This window comes from Eschrichtius robustus, chromosome 13 (assembly GCF_028021215.1).
Source record: "Eschrichtius robustus isolate mEscRob2 chromosome 13, mEscRob2.pri, whole genome shotgun sequence".
Taxonomy (NCBI): Eukaryota; Metazoa; Chordata; class Mammalia; order Artiodactyla; family Eschrichtiidae; genus Eschrichtius; species Eschrichtius robustus.
This window is the reverse complement of record NC_090836.1, coordinates 75,356,173-75,364,334: the sequence shown is the minus strand read 5'-3', so window position 1 is coordinate 75,364,334 and position 8,162 is coordinate 75,356,173. Positions and strand designations below refer to the sequence as shown.

The window sequence follows — 8,162 nt, the reverse complement described above, 5'->3', positions numbered from 1 at the left end:
TTTATTGGGTGTTTTTATTGGTGAATTTCCTAGTTGGCTTTCCAATTACTGACGTGTAGTTACCTACACCAAGAAATAAACAAAAAGATGTTTATTTTTATGAATACAAAGGGCAGTATTACTTTATTCATTTCTTCTTTAAACATTTATTGGGCTTCTGCCACATACCCGGCACTGTGCTAGGTGCTGGAAATACAACAATGAGAAAAATTACATTCTGTTCCTCCCTCATGAGGTGATAGTACCTCTTGAGACATGATCAATTAGAATAGATGTAAATTCACACATTTAGCAACTAAAAACATAACAACTTCACAAATGACTGTTGAGTGACACCATTTCCTCTACATTAAGACACCAATTTTTTCTAGTTTATTACCATTCAGCAAAACTTATTTTTTTCTATCAATGTCTTTTAATTAGGAAGATAACTCTACTTTTTGGAGAAAATGGAAAACTTTGGAATATTTTTCTGTTTGGAAATACATTTCCCATCATTAGTTTTTATTTCAAAACTCTTCTATTATGATTGAAGTTATACTTTCTCCCAACCTATCTTTCTGGCCTTATCTTTCATTATTCCCCCTTCCTGCTCAATGCTCTAGTCAAACCAAGCAGCTTCTCTTCTACTAAGATGCCCGACCTTTTCCCATCTCCCTGTCTTTGCTCACCATGTCTCCTTTGCCTGAGATGCCCTTCCTCCACCTACCAACATCTCCACCTACCTAATCCTACTCAGTTCCAAGAGCCGGCCTCTATGCCATCTCCTTTATGAAGATGTGCCTGCAGAAGAGGGAGTTAAGCTTTCTGCTCTCCTCTGAACAATTAGAGCACTTTTTACTTCTCAGCAACAATGCAGGGCCAATAACATGTGTGTATATTTCTCTTCTTTTCTATTGGCGTGTCAGCTTACAGAAAGCAGGAATAATACCTTACTTTTATTACATTGCTTACAAAAACTTTTAAGTTATTTATATATTGTAATAGGTAATTATAATTACATGTAATATAATTCTATTACATGTGATTATAATAATATATACTTATTACAATAATATAATATATAATTATACAATTACAATTATATTTTTATTTGTAATAAATAAGTTTTATTACCTCAATTATCCATGAAGACATGGCATAAATATTTCTTGAGAACTTCCTATGTGTCAAGTTCCATGCAAGGCTCTGGAGATATAGATACCCTTACTCCCCATCTTACTGGTGGGCATTAAATACATGGATGCTTTAAATATGGTATTTGTGTGATACCAAATTAATGCTCAAATACTCTTCAAATCTGGCCCAATTCTTGACCTGTGTTGGAGTTGAGGTCCCAGAGGCCATGGGGCATGAATTTTTTTTAGGGGTTTACACTCTCTGACAGTGCTTATTTTTAGTGGTATCTGACTCTTTATATACCTTGCATCATGAAAATTTGGTTAGGTCAACACTGGATCACCGGGAGAGAAGAGTTGGGCAACTCTTCAAACTAGCAGCTGCAATTTGTAATCAGGCCCAGGGGTGTAGCTTCTGCTATTGTCCAGGCTCTAACTGCCTTTTCCAGTCATGCAGTAGAGTGGCAAAGTTGGAAAAGTATAGGCTGCTTTGGTGTTAGACTTGCCTTTAGTACAGACACAGCTTCACCCATAACTAGAGGGAAAGCTTTGGGGGATGTCTACTTCATCTGTAAAATAAGATAGTAATACCCTCCTCAGTGAAGATAAGTAAAACATGTAAACTCTAGTGTCCATAACTATGTCCATAAACTATGTATGGTCTGTAGGCCAAATCTGACCTGCTGCTTGTTTTACAAATAAAGTTTTATTGGAACACAGGGACACCAATTTATTATGTATTTTCTATGTGTCTGCATAACATAGGCAGCACTGAATAGTCACAATCAAGACGGTATGGCTCATGAAGCCTAAAATATTTACTATCTGGCCTTTTATAGAGAAAGTTTGCTGATTCCCGGACTAGAACACAGCCCTGCACCTGGAAGATGTCAATAAATATTAATTGTCATAATTATTCTCTTTTTCACCAGACCTAATCTGCGTGAGAGTGGAAAAGAAAGGCTGGAGAAGAGTTGGCAGGAGAGGGATTAGGGTGGCTAATTTTCTCTTTCCATTTATTGGAAATTCAAATTGGAATTGAACTTGAGTCTGGGACTGAAACTTTAAATAGAGACCTGAAGAAGTAAAATTTCTTTCTTTTTTTCTTTTCCTTATTGAAAACTGTCCAAAACTTTTTCTGGACAGTTTTCTGGTCCCAAACTTATTCTTTCCTCTTGGAAAGCACTATATATCACTGTTGAAGTTAATAGTTTGCTCTTAATAATGGTTATCATTGGTAGAGATCATGAAAATCTTCCATCAGAGCATAGCACTGCCATTCCAGGCAGTTTTTGCCTGTGTTGGTATTGATTTCAATTAAAACAAGTTATCTGAATCACTGGGCTTCCTGTTGGCTGCACTCATTGCCCAGTGATGATGCAAATGGAAAGCCTGTTTCAAACCTATGATATCTGGTTACTTACAACAAGGCCCAGGCAGCTGGGGTATAAACAAACCTCAAGCACCAATCGGTGTAGAAGGAAATGATCTTCATTTGCCCTACATGATGTCATCCATCTTGAGCCTGACAATTTTCTAACAATTATTGACTGTGAGGCCAGGCAAATCTTACGAATTCATCTTATTCCTTATCAGGGCAGGTAGTCAAGCGTATCCCAAAACATTTGATTTGGTTCAACTCCTTGTGTACATATCCTTTCCTTCTCTCTCTCTCTCTCTCTCTCTTTTTTTCCCCTCCATTATGTCAATCTCTGTGGGAGGAGTTTGTGTGTTTGCACAAAGCATAGCATGATGGTGTTCTGTGTCTGCGCGTTTATTCTGTGGGTGAGCATTTGAAAGCCTTTTCTCTTCTACTTGTTAGCTTACAAATAGCATAATCCAGTGATCAGACACCTTCATTTCACATAATGATTCAGCAATTTGTGTCAGAATGGTTCTTTATAATAGCAAAACAGACCATCATTTCCAAAGATACATGGCACATGAGGCCAAATGTATAGAACATGTTGTAATTTGTGCTTTTGTAAATTCACATATTTGAATCATTGCCTTTAAGGCTTGTGTACTAGATCAAGTCACCTAGCTAGAAAGTGAGCCTAAGTCACTGTGGAACAGATTGACTGTTTTTTTCCCAAATTGCCTTCTTTCGGTCACGTAGCTAGACGATATTTCCTAGCCTCCTTTGCAGTTAGATGCAGCCTTGTGTCAGAGTTGTGGTCACTGAATGAGGTAGAAGGGATATACACCTTTTTCAGGCCTAGGCCATAAAATCCTCCCAAATGCAATCCTCTAATCTCTTTACCGATCTTATAGCTGAATAGAGAGGACTCCAAGGACATACAGGAGGGAGATGTGGCAAGATGGAAGGGGCCTGGGTTCCTGAATGTGAACGTGAAGTAGATCTCCTAGCCCCACCCCTTGCCATCACCAACCCATATTGCACCGTGATGAGATCTTTTGTGCCACTCTTACCATCACCCCACACAGGACTGTGAAGAGAACAAGCAAACATTTACTGTAAGTCACTGAGCTTTGGGGTTGTCTGTTACAACAGTGCGTCTAGCCTGACTAATGTACTGGCTGTCATTCTTCTGTGTAGCATTGTTAATTTTTAGTCATCATCTTCACAAATGCAATAACTTTCATGACATTATATTTTGCTGTATTGTACGAAATAGATGATATGCTATAAAGGTGTTTAGAAATGTGAAGATGTGTGGGCATATTCATTGAAAATAAAAAGGCTCTTATGTAGTTTTTCCTCCACAACTTTCCTGTGCTGGAGGTAACTTGTTCAATGTCAAGGTAACAATAAGGGCTTGATGTCTTAGTTTCATTTTGTAAGCAGAACTTTTTTTTGTAGAAACACCTGTTTTCCCTGGGTGGGTCCATTACTCTATATTAATTGAGCCAACTGTATATGAAATATCAAGCTAAATTATTGGGGAGAAAATGGCAAATTATATTTTGTCTTTGTTGGGCTGAACATTTATTTGTGTCTTAGAGGGAAGTGAGTATGGCTTTAAGGAGGAAAGGATGAGGAAGTAATTTTGCAGATGAGGAATCTGCAAAAGGTTTAGTGTTATTCTGTGATTTTCCTCTGTCACTGGCTGGCCTGATCCAGGTGAGGCCGCAGGTTTAGGCTTGATCACAGAGTGAGAATTTTGCAGAGCATAGTATCAGACCTAGGATGGACACACACATGAGCAAGAAGCAAAGCGCTATTGTTAAAACCAGGAAGATGTTGGGAACTTTTGTTTCTGTTACTTCTCCCGAGCTGACTGATGCTTGGGGGCTCAGAGAGTTTAGCTAACTTAACCTAAGCTCATAGACTAATAAGTTGTGGAGCCAGGATTTGAATCCAGGAAGCCTAATTCCAGAACCTGTGCATATAACCACTCTTGTGTAGGAGGAAGAATTTCCTGGACTTTGTGTGTAGGATAGACTGGAATAGGGAGAGGCTAGAGACAAGAAGCCTATTTAGGAAGACTCTAAATATGAAGTTATAGGAATCTGGAAGAGGGCGCATAGTTAGGGACTCTGATTTACATAGAGTAGCTGCCTCACAAACAACACTTGAAAAGGTGAATGAGTGAGTTTTTCTCACTACAGGTGCCAGTAGGTGCTGCTGTCACCACCACATTCTGGGTAGTCATTTTCTTTACTGTACTTCTTTGCTTTACCCACACATCATTGCTGGCAGAGTCACTGAGTCACAGCTTCCCTGAGGGTGATCGCCGCCCCCCACCAATGGCTCAGCCTGCACTCTCCAAACAGATGGAGGGCACCCTGCCCTTCTGCTAAATCCTCAGTCAGCACCGTCACAGCTCTTTATTGCCTTTTCCCATCCTTTCCTTTGCGGGTTCAGCGCTGTTAACTGAAATTTAATTCACTCTTCCTTCATGCTACTTATAACGTCCCAGCAGAAAGTCTCCTCTCTGATAAGTCCTCTTGTCCTTTCTCTAACCCTTTCTTTTGCATTTTTTGCTAAGGATGGCATAGGGGGTTATTAAAAGATAAAAAGAGTCTCTCTTCAGTTTCACAAATGCAATTCTTTTCTGATTTGGTGATATTTAGAACCTGGGAACATTAGCCTACATTCCCAGTCTGTGCTCCCCGCTGCCTAAATCCTCATGCTAGAAAAGCAGTCAGCAAACTTAAAACCCATGATTGCTCTAAGTGGGTCTAAGCAAGTCCCATATTTCATTGGCAGTTGGAAATGGAGAAAAACAAAGGAAGGAAAGGAAGAGTGGTAGGACAAAGGGAATGGGGTGAAGAAGAAAGAGGAAAGTGTGGAGAAAGCTTGTTTGTACTAAAAGCATGCATTCTTATCTTCAAGATGTCCATTTAATGCCATTTTTTTTTCTTATGTGGTAGAAGCTGATGTCACCTTCTGGGGATAAAATGGTAGGATATCTTTGAAAGTAATTTTTACAGGAATGAATAATTTTGTAAAATTTCTGACACAGGTTTATATAACCAAGATGAATTTTTTTAAAAAAGGATGGTTTAATGTGAAAAATCTATTTCTGGTAGGTATTATGCCTCTCATAATGTGGTCATCTTTTAAATGACAATAATTAAAGTGCAGTGGGGCTGCGCATGAGTGGTAGCCAGCAGCGTTGGAAAGATGGGAAAGTAAGAGCAAAAAAAAAAAACACGATCACTTTGGTTCCAGAAAACCTCCTAAAAAGAGGAAGGCGTATCAGGCCCTCAAAGCCACCCAAGAGAAGCAGGCACTTTTGCAAGAAAAGGAGCAGAGGAAATGAAAAGAGCTCCAGTTTAAGTGACTAGAATGGTTCCTAAATGATTCCCGGCAGCAACTACATGACAGGGTGCACCTTAGATGGTTAGAAGGGAAACCCCATGGCTTGAAAGTGCCAGATAAACCTTTCTTGGCCTTTGTTGTAGGCATCCAAAGGGTTAATGTGGTGAGTTTACTGGTGCAGAGTATCATTGGAAAACTTTGCCTAAGTAAGATTTTCAGTGGTGTCTTTGTGAAAGTAAACCCTCATACCATAAAAACGCTTTGGTATAGTGGACTCTTATGTGGCCTGGGGACTTTCCAAATCTAAAGTCTGTTCGGGAACTCAGCTTGAAACACGGACAAGCTAAGGCCAAGAATAAAATCATCCCTCTGACAGACAACACAGTGATTGAGGAGCACCTGGGGAAGTTTGGTGTCATTTGCTTGGAAGACTTCATTCATGAAATTGCCTTCCCAGGGAAGAATTTTCAGGCGATCTCAGGGTTCTTGCACCCTTTCCAACTCTCAGTGGCCCATCACACTACCAAGAATAGGGTGGGCTTCCTCAAGGAAGTGGGCTCACCTGGTTATGGAGGCACACATATCAATCAGCTCATCCAGCAGCTGAACTAAACTTGGAATCTCTGAAAGTACAAGTGCATTGGAAGAATGTGTTTTTGTTTTATGTAATTGTTACCCAGTATCTTCAAAGAAGGTTGTTTTCTGCTATATCCTCAGAAACTGGAGGGGAAGTGTCAGGGAAAAGATGGCAATGTTCACAGCAGGCACTTTTCATCCCACCCCAGTTCCAAGGAAAAGTTCCTATGTATTTTCCACATTAGCCACCATGCTCCTCTGAAACCAGCAAAGGACTCATGCCATGGAGGAGGGAGTCCTGTTTTGTCATATCTTCTTTCCTGGGCTTTAATGTTGGTGAATGAATACCCAAGCATGAATACAAGACAGCAGTGGACCAAGCCCAGGGGCCTACTTGAACGTGGGGATTCCCACGGCCTTGCTTTGGGAAGAACTTGAAATACAATTAGAAAGAAGTGCACACACATATAAAAATTATGACAATTAACCTGGAACAAATATTCAGGAAGGCTGAAGTGAAGTCTATGAAATCATGAAGCGTGTAGCTTCATAAAAAACAATAGCTCAGTTTCATGGATGTTTACTTAGTTTATGGATTTCAACTCATGTACTAAGCCCTGAGAATACAGAGATAAAAGAGACACAGTCCTGCAGTGAACTGGGGACTCATACAGTCATTCACGTAGAACAGAGGTAGTGGTGGGCTTCCTAAATGATGTGAAGGATGTAGTAAGTCTTGAGTGAGTAGATCTTCAGAAGAAAACATTGCAGTCAGAAGAAAGGAAGGGCCTCTGAGGAACGATGAGGATTGTTCAGAATTGATAGAGCTTAAAACGTGAAGCAGAGAGTGATGGGCAGTGACAGTGGAGAAGTAAGAACACCTTGCTACTTTTACATGGCAATTAGGACATTTAAGGATTATACTATTCCATGGAAACGCTCACGTTCCAGTGGTGCTGGGAAAACTGAATAACTACATGTAAAAGAATGAAACTAGAACATTATCTAATATCTAATATAATTATCAACTAATTATCAATATCTAATACTCATTATTTGAGTAAACTCAAAATGGATTAAAGACCTAAATGTAAGACTGGATACTATAAATCTCTTCGAGGAAAACATAGGCAGGTACCTCTCTGACATAAATTGCAGCAATATTTTTTTGGATCTGCTCCTAGAGTAATGGAAATAAAAACAGAAATAAACAAATGGGACCTAATTAAATTTAAAAGCTTTTACACAGCAAAGGAAACCAAAAGCTAAACAAAAAGACAACCTACGGAATGGGAGAAAATATTTGCAAATGATGCAACTGACAAGGGATTAATTTACAAAATATACAAACAGCTCATATAGCTCAATATAAAAAGAAAAAAAACCCAATCAAAAAATGAGCAAAAGACCTAAATAGGCATTTTTCCAAAGAAGATATATAGATGGCCAACAGGCACATGAAAAGATGCTCAACATCACTAATTACTGGAGAAATGCAAATCAAAACCACAATGAGCTATCACTTTACACTGGTCAGAATGGCCATCATCAAAAAGTCTACAAGTAATAAATGCTGGAGAGGGTGTGGAGGAAAGGGAACCCCCCTACACCGTTGGTGGGAATGTAAATTAGTGCAGCCACTATGGAGAACAGTACAAAGGATCCTTAAAAAGCTAAAAATAGAGTTACCATATGATCCAGCAATCCCATTTCTGGGCATATATCTGGAGAAAACTCTA

General features: G+C 39.3%; 1 pseudogene; it reads left to right on the top strand.

Moving 5' to 3' along the window:
* The first annotated feature begins 5,681 nt into the window (after positions 1-5,681).
* On the top strand, positions 5,682-6,459 carry LOC137775842 (large ribosomal subunit protein uL30-like; annotated as a pseudogene).
* Positions 6,460-8,162: the final 1,703 nt, after the last annotated feature.